Source organism: Podarcis tiliguerta, assembly GCF_965153285.1.
Source record: "Podarcis tiliguerta genome assembly, chromosome: 12".
Classification (NCBI taxonomy): domain Eukaryota; kingdom Metazoa; phylum Chordata; class Lepidosauria; order Squamata; family Lacertidae; genus Podarcis; species Podarcis tiliguerta.
Window position 1 is genome coordinate 53,875,437 of NC_139545.1, and position 9,433 is coordinate 53,884,869.

Consider the following 9,433-nt stretch of genomic DNA (forward strand, 5'->3'; position numbering starts at 1 on the left):
GTCCATTCTCTCATTGCCACCCATCTCACCCCTGTCAGAGGAGGCTCATGCAGAAGAGCCTAGCTGCACTAGTTCTCAGTCTCGTTCTGGGCCCAGTTGTTATCATCATAATTAATATTGTGAATTGCACTTAGAATGATAGAACTGTAGAGTTGGAAGGGACCACAAGGATCATTTAGTGCAGCCCCCCTGCAATGCAGGTGTGCTGGTCCTGGGGGCTAACCGAGAGGTGAGGTCCGAGTCCAGTCCGAGGTCAATGGTGCAACATGAAGGCAGTCCGTAGAAGTCGAAGCTGGGTCCAAGGCAGGGAGTCGGGCGAGGTCAGGAGCTCCGGCAGGAAAGCAGGTCAGGGATCAGGCAGGAACTAGCAACCAACAATGTTGCTCCCGCAACCTGGGACTGGGGCTGGCTGGCTTTTATCTGCCCCAAGGCATAGGGCAGCCCCAGTCCACAGGTGCCTCGCCTCTCCTGGCCTGGAGGCAAGCACTCCTCCTGCGGGAACTTAGTTCCCTCCGCCTCTCTGCCCTGAGCCTCTGCAGCTCAGGAGAGGCTGGAGGGTTACTGGACCCAGAGGCAACCTCAGCTTCCTCTGACGGGGCTGAGAGTGGAGCACCTGCAGGCAATGGGTCCTCCATCACCTCAGGGGCCAGATCAGACTCACCTGATGCCTGCACCTGAGGATCCAGCACAGGTGAGGACCCTTCAGGCTCAGGCCCCAGCCCCGGCTCAGCTGGTTCTGGAGGCAGGGAATCCTGTGCAGGCTGGGATTCCTCAGGTTCAGCCTCCGAATCCGATTCCCAGGCCTTCACAGCAGGACTCCTTTGCCCAACATGGGGCTCGAACCCACAACCCTGAGATTAAGAGTCGCCTGCTCTACTGACTGAGCCACATGTTGGTCATTTGTTGTCCAAGGTTTCAAAACATTACACACACACACACAAGCTCCATGACAGAACAGCCCCGGGGAGTTTACAGTATCAACAGTAACAACAAAACAGTATCAGCTCAGCTGGTATTGGGGGTTAGTTTTTATCTGGTACCAAAGAGATGTCAGTGAAGGTGCCAAGCAGACTTTGCAGGGGTGGATGACGGGGAGCCACAACTGAAAAGGCCCTTTCTGTTTTCATCACCATCCAAGCCTCCCTCAGAGGGGTGACTCAGAGAAGGGCCTCAGATTAAATTCCAAGTGCCTGCTCAAAGCCCTAAAGAGCTTGGGACCAGGTTAGCTGAAAGATCACTTCCTCCCGCATATACCTGTCTGAATCTTAAGATCCTCTTTGGAAGCCTTGCTCCAGTTGCCCCACCAAAGTCAAGTGAGGCTGCCAGGGTCTTCTCAGTAGTGGCGCCCCTGTTATCAACTAGCTTCTCTGGAAAGGATTTCCTGATGCCCTCTTTAAGGTTCTTTCCTGTGACACCTGAAGACCCAGGCTTTTAAACTGAATTTCGAACTGACTTTGAGCTATTGTGGCCCAACATGGTTTTAACCAGAGCTGTGTGATATTTGTGGTGTTGTCTCAGGGCTCTTTGAGACAACCTATTTGTTGAGCATTTGTCTCAATTCACTTGCCCAAAGCTTACATGGAGGTTCGATGATGTGCAATGTTTATATGAAGCACGGGTTTTGCTTTGTCCGTGGGGAAGTTAAAACATCAGTGAGCAGCCATCATGCGTTCATCCTTACATGCCTTTCCCTCATTCATTCATTCATTCATTCATCCACACTTTTCAATGCATTTCAAACTGCAGAAGGTCCAGGTTTTGCAGATTTTAATATATATTATATATATGCTTTATTCCACTTTAATTGCACAAACTTAATTTTTTGGTATGTTACTGAACCGCTCCTGCAAAATGCTGACAGTCTGGGGGCTTCCATTGTTCCAATACAGTACCGTGGTACCTCGGGTTAAGTACTTAATTTGTTCCAGAGGTCCGTTCTTAACCTAAAACTGTTCTTAACCTGAAGCACCACTTTAGCTAATGGGGCCTCCTGCTGCCGCCGCACCGCCGGAGCCCAATTTCTGTTCTTATCCTGAAGCAAAGTTCTTAACCTAAAGCATTATTTCTGGGTCTGTAATTGGAAGCATATGTAACCTGAAGCGTATGTATCCCGAGGTACCACTGTATGTGCAAAGCATCATGTGCGTTTAGAGAGTGATTTAAATAAGCAAACCTCTCACCTTCTGATACAGTTGTTGTCAGGGGTGGAGGGCAGGTTTACTGCAAGACATACATGCCCTCTTTCTTTTTCCTTTCTCCTCCTTTGAGGAGGCTGCATTTTAATTGTTTTAATGTTGTATTTTAATCTTGTTTTTAAGTTGTATTCATTCAACTCATTTTTATTATTGGTTGTTAGCTGCCCTGAGCCCGGCCTTGGCTGGGGAGGGCGGGGTATTAATAATAATAATAATAATAATAATAATAATAATAATAATAACACCCTTGTTCTTCCTCCCTCTTTTGTCTACTCCAGGGCTGGGGGACCCTCAGGCAGGGGTCCCAAATGCCAAACTTCTCCACCTGGTCCTTGGAGTTCCCCCTCGGCCACACGCCTGGCCCAGGCCACAGCCCCTCGCTGACTCTGATAAGTCTCATGCTTGCCTGGAAAGAGGAGACGGAGGGGCATGTGTGAGGATTAGACAGCTTTGTGGTCATCCTCTTGCTTATCCCTAATATCTGGTAATAAGAGAGATAGGCTCCCTATTAGGATACCTTAGCCAACCCCTTCTCCTCTCCCCGCCGCCTCAACCAACATTGCCATTCTGGATTGTCTTTCCAATATTCAAAACATTGCATTCCTCAGCCGGGATGCAGTCATCCCAGAGCAAAACAGAACATTTTGTCTCTTTCTTGTAAGCCTTCCTCGCTGAAGATGTGATATTTAGGAGCTGATGAGCTGGTCCTTCACCCTGCAGTCGTTTGCTGCCAAAGGCTGTTTGCTGTTCTCGGCAACATGAGATCATTGGGGGAAACCAGCTATGTCATGCCAGCAAGGGGAAAGGTGACCTCTGACCTTGCCTCGGGGGCTTGAACACCAGGGCAGGCTTGTCTCTTGTGCTCACCCGAGATTTCAGCGATGGTGGGGTGTTTGGGGTTTTTTTAAAGCAAATTCTAAAATAAGCCGACTTCCTTGCGTCTGCCTAAAAGCTTCTTGGCTGCTCAAGGCATGTGCCTGTAAGTGCTTCCCAATTTTTTATTTTTATTTTAAGACGGATATTAGCAAGAACATGCCGCTAGTCCTGATCGTGCAAGCACTAATGAACCCATGTGCCAGAAGTAAGAACAGACATGGCGCAGGCACAGCGGAAAACCCCGGAGTGTTGTGACCTCGAATTCCTCTTCTTCCGGGGATGAGGCAAGGACTCAGAGGCAGGAGGGGTCAGCCCCAGAAGCACTTCTACCAGAGGAGCCTGGGGTGGCAATGTCAGGGAAGGTCCGTAGCTTAGTGACAGATCATCTGCTTTGCATGCAGGAGGTTCCAAGTTCAATTCCCAGCATCTCCAGGTACGGCTGAGACAGACTGCCTACCTGAGATCCTGGAGAGCAGCTGCCAGATATGGAGCAAGATGGTCCATTAATAATAATAATAATAATAATAATAATAATAATAATAATAATAAATTTATTTATATCCTGCCCTCCCCAGCCGAAGCCGGGCTCAGGGCGGTTAACAACAATAAAATAGTACAACATTCTAAAACCATTTCATTATAAAATTTTGTTGTTGTTTAGTCGTTCAGTCGTGTCCGACTCTTCATGACCCCATGGACCAGAGCACGCCAGGCACTTCTGTCTTCCACTGCCACCCGCAGTTTGGTCAGATTCATGTTTGTAGCTTCGAGAACACAGTCTAACCATCTCGTCCTCTGTCGTCCCCTTCTCCTTGTGCCTTCCATCTTTCCCAACATCAGGGTCTTTTCCAGGGAGTCTTCTCTTCTCATGAGGTGGCCAAAGTATTAGAGCCTCAGCTTCACGATCTGTCCTTCCAGTGAGCACTCAGGGCTGATTTCCTTAAGAATGGATGCGTTTGATCTTCTTGCAGCCCATGGGACTCTCAAGAGTCTCCTCCAGCACCATAATTCAAAAGCATCAATTCTTCGGCGATCAGCCTTCTTTATGGTCCAGCTCTCACTTCCATACATCACTACTGGGAAAACCATAGCTTTTACTATACGGACCTTTGCTGGCAAGGTGATGTCTCTACTTTTTAGAATGCTATCTAGGTTTGCCATTGCTTTCCTCCCAAGAAGCAGGCGTCTCTTAATTTCGTGGCTGCTGTCACCATCTGCAGTGATCATGGAACCCAAGAAAGTAAAATCTCTCACTGCTTCCATTTCCTCCCCTTCTATTTGCCAGGAGGTGATGGGACCAGTGGCCATGATCTTCGTTTTTTTGATGTTGAGCTTCAGACCATATTTTGTGCTCTCCTCTTTCACCCTCAATAAAAGGTTTTTTAATTCCTCCTCACTTTCTGCCATCAAGGTTGTGTCATCTGCATATCTGAGGTTGTTGATATTTCTTCCGGCAATCTTAATTCCGGCTAGGGATTCATCCAGCCCAGCCTTTCACATGATGAATTCTGCATATAAGTTAAATAAGCAGGGAGACAAAATACAGCCTTGTCGTACTCCTTTCCCAATTTTGAACCAATCAGTTGTTCCATATCCAGTTCTAACTGTAGCTTCTTGTCCCACATAGAGATTTCTCAGGAGAATTAATAAAATTAATTCAACTCAAATTGATGGCAACCATTAGGCTAAAGTTCTGTGAAGGAGGGAGTTAGGCTGTGCCCTGACCAAAGGCCAGGCGGAACAGCTCTGTCTTGCAGGCCCTGCAGAGAGATGTCAAGTCCTGCAGGGCCCTAGTCTCTTGGGACAGAGCGTTCCACCAGATTGGAGCCACAGCCGAAAAAGCCCTGGCTCTGGTTGAGGCCAGCCTAACCTCTCTGTGGCCTGGGACCTTCAGGATGTTTTTGTTTGAAGACCGTAAGTTCCTCTGTGGGACATACCAGGAGAGGCGGTCCCGTAGGTACGAGGGTCCTAGGCCGTATAGGGCTTTAAAGGTTAAAACCAGCACCTTAAACCTGATCCTGTACCCTACCGGGAGCCAGTGCAGCTGGTATAGCACTGGGTGAATGTCAGTGGTATAGCACCGGGTGAATTTCATTTGCTTTAGAAAATGTGCACCCCTGTTTGTAATGGAACTTATAAGCAATGTACAAAAAAAATAAAAATAAGGTTATATCATATTCCAAAATCTGGAAGTAAGAATTGTTGGAGGAAATGTGGAGTGATGGGAACATACAGTCATATGTGGTGGGATTGTCCGTTAGTTAATGAATTCTGGAAACAGATTGGTATAGAAATATCGGGGACTGTGGGTAGGAAGGTGGAAATATCTAAATTAATGGTTCTTATTAGCCTGAGTAGCACCGAGTTAGAAACAAAAGAAGAATGTAAATGGGTAAAACTGATGGTAATTGCAGCCAGACAGGTTATAGCGAGTAATTGGAAAAATGCAGAAGAGCTAGGGGTAAACCAAGGGAGGAAAAACTGAATAATATAATAATCTTAGAATATCTAACTGTGAGGCTACATAAAATGAAAGGGTTTAAGTCAGTGAGGATGAGGAATGGTTTGAGAAGATATTGAATTATTTGGGCAGGTTTGAACAATTTGGGGCAATTAAAACGTTAAAAGTTAAATAAACCTTGTGGAGGGAGGAGTGTTAAGGTATATAGAATTGTACACATGGTTGCTTTGAATATGTTATTATTGATTATGTATACCCAATGTATCAGCCGCCTGGGGTGGGGAGGTTCACTGTTTGTTTTCACTGTTTGTGTTTTGGTTGTTGGTAAAAAAATAAAAAAAAAAATAAAAAATAATTAAAAAAAAATAATTAAAATTAACCATAAAAGAATACAGTGGTGCCTCGCAAGACGAAAAGAATCCGTTCCGCGAGTCTCTTCGTCTTGCGGGTTTTTTCGTCTAGCGAAGCAAGCCCATTAGCGGATTAGTGCTATTAGCGGTTTAGCGGCTATTAGCGGTTTAGCGGCTATTAGCGGCTATTAAAGGTTTAAGGGATTAGCGGATTAGGTGCTAAAAGGCTATTAGCGGCTTAGATCAGCTGATAAGCGGCTTAGATCAGCTGTTAAGTGGCTTAGGGGCTTGGGAAAAAGGCTGGGAGGGGGGGGAAAACCCCAGGAATCGCAAGACATTTTCATCTTGCGAAGCAAGCCCATAGCAAATTCGTTTTGCAAAGCACCTCCAAAACGGAAAACCCTTTCGTCTAGCGGGTTTTCCGTCTTGCGAGGCATTCGTCTTGCGGGGCACCACTGTATTGAAACACGTGGATAGGCTTGCCAAACAAATACATCCCAAGTGCAAGCTGGAAGATGCCTGCCTCATGTCAATATGCAGGGAGTTCCAGAGTTACTTACAACTGCAGGATGAGTATTATGTTGCACCTGGAACACAGTGCCAATTCTGTAGATCCAAGTGGTCGAGTGGGGCATTTACGGGGTAAGGCGATCACACAAGTGAATTGGTCCCAAGCTGTTTATTATTATTATTATTTAATTATTATTATTATTATTATTATTATTATTATTTATTATTATTATTTGTACGCCGTCCATCTGGCTGGGTTTCCCCAGCCACTCTGGGTGGCTTCCAACAAAGATGAAAAATACACTAAAATGTCACATATTAAAAACTTCCCTGAACAGGGCTGCCTTCAGATGTCTTCTGAATGTCAGGTAGTTGTTTATCACTTTGACATCTGCTGGGAGGGTGTTCCACAGGGTGGGCACCACTACCAAGAAGGCCCTCTGCCTGGTTCCCTGTAACTTGGCTTCTCGCAGTGAGGGAACCGCCAGAAGGCCCTCGGAGCTGAACCTCAGTGTCCAGGTAGAACGATGGGGGTGGAGACGCTCCTTCAGATATACTGGGTCGAGGCCGTTTAGGGCTTTAAAGGTCAGCACCAACACTTTGAATTGTGCTCGGAAACGTACTGGGAACCAATGTAGGTCTTTCAAGACCGGTGCTATGTGGTCTCGGCGACCGCTCCCAGTCACCAGTCTAGCTGCCGCATTCTGGATTAGTTGTAGTTTCCGGGTCACCTTCAAAGGCAGCCCCACGTAGAGCGCATTGCAGTAGTCCAAGCGAGAGATAACCAGAGCATGCACCACTCCGGCGAGACGGTCTGTTAAGAGCTCTGGTTGACTGGAAGTGGCTGTCTACATTTTGTTTGGAGGAATATTTCCATAGCTTAAACGCCCCTCTCGCCCACTGTTCTTCGCCCAGCTGCGGTGCTTTCCTGCAGCTTGGTACTAAAATAAGAGAGTCGTCATTGTGGTGTAGAAGACTGGGAAAGCATTGTGTGAGAATCGCCCTGGCTGTGGGTGCCCGATTTGAGCAGCTGAGCAACTGGGAAATTGATAGAGAGCGAGATCCGAGTGTAAACAGCAAACCCAGCTTTCTGAACAGGCTTTGCCTTCGGAGACTTGCCATTGTTGTAAACCTTTGACTCGGGTGTCCCGCAATGTTTACATCTCATGAGAAGGGGGATCTGGCTGGCCACTGCAAGAACACGATTGTTATGTACTGAGTTGAATAGGATCCAAACTGCAGCAGTCTGATTGGCCCTAGAAAAATGCAGCAGTATGATTGGTTGGCAGGAACCACCCAATCATGCTCCAGATATAAGTGAATCCACAACCTGATTGGCTTACAGTAGAATTCCAGAATTAGCCAATCACGTGCAGCCCATTGTGTAAATAATGTATATAAAGCAGATACTTTGAGGGGACTTTCATTCATTCCTCCTCACCACTATGAGCTGAATAAAGAGCATGAAATCACTTTGCGACTCTGAGTATATTTCAACGATGCTGGACCAAATGGGCCTTTGGCCTGGTCCATCAAGATGCAACTCTCCATTGGTACCAAACGATTTTGCAGACACTCTATGTGACATTTGCCCCTGTATCTCTGCTGCTTAGGAGCACAGGAAGCTGTGCTTCACCAAGTCAGGCCACTGGTCCACCCAGCTCAATACTGCCCACACTGACTGGCAGCAGCTCTCCAGGATTGATGACAGGGCTCTCTCCCAGCCCAGACAAGAAATCAAACCAGGTATTTCCTGAATGTAAAGCACATTCCGCTAAGCTTCGGCCCTTCCTCCTTGTCTGCGCTGACGCCCCTCCCCTGGGATTGTCCCATTCAGCCTTCTCTTCCTGTTCCCCAGCTGTCAACAGCCTGTGAGTTTTCCTTTGATCTCTTCCTCAATGTCCTTCCTGGTCTCCAACGTGCCTGTGCTCCCTCTGGTCAAGGCTGTCTGTCCACTACATTGCCTTGGAGGCAGGTGCTGAGAAGCAGCTTGGCAAAAGAATGAATCAAGTGCGTCCCCTGGCCTGTACCACTGCAGGACTGTGCATTGCACATTTTAATGCTGGCTGGAGACTGTTGTTCTAATCCTTTCTAACATTTTGAGGCTTTTGCTTGGCAATTGTGATGCATTTTGCTTTAATGGCTATTGCATTTTTTCCAGCGTGAGTTACAAGATGCATTGAAGTTATTTTGAGGATATAATATCATTAAATAATAAATTCCACCCACCCACCTCCTTACATGCAGAAAACTAGCAGATCAGGGAGATGGGTTTAGTCTGTTGTCCTTCCCAAGGTGTTCTCCCCTGCCACATGTACACAGCCTTCCACCCAGGAGAAGCATTTAAAATTGTGATCCCACCTATCCCTGCAGCCAAAACAAGTACAGTCCAGGAAAAGCTATGCCTTTCACTGGCGTCTGTCTGCCTCGAGAGACAATGGAGTGCACCTCCAGGGGGAGGTCAAACCGCTACGTTAGCAGCAGTGAAGTAACCTCCCGGAGCGAAAGCCTGGACATTGCGTATGGAGGTCCTGGGTTGCCTAGGCAACAACATCCCCCTCTTGGTCTCACTGATGTGGCCCAAAGGAAAGAAGAGCAACATGTTTGGCACCCCTGATCATCTTGGTCGCCTCCTCTGCGAACGTTCCAGCTTCTCAATATCCTCCTTAAATTGTGGTACCCAGAACTGGACACAATATTCCAGGTGTGGCTTGACCAAGGCAGAATAGAGTGGGACTATTCCTTCCCATAGGGACGTGGGTGGCGCTGTGGTCTAAACCACAGAGCCTAGAACTTGCCGATCAGAAGGTTGGCGGTTCGAATCCCCGCGATGGGGTGAGCTCCCGTTGCTCGGTCCCAGCTCCTGCCCACCTAGCAGTTCGAAAGCACATCAAAGTGCAAGTAGATAAATAGGTACAGCTCCGGCGGGAAGGTAAACGGCGTTTCCGTGCGCTGCTCTGGTTCGCCAGAAGCGGCTTGTTCCTGCTGGCCACATGACCCGGAAGCTGTACGCCGGCTCCCTCGGCCAGTAAAGCGAGATG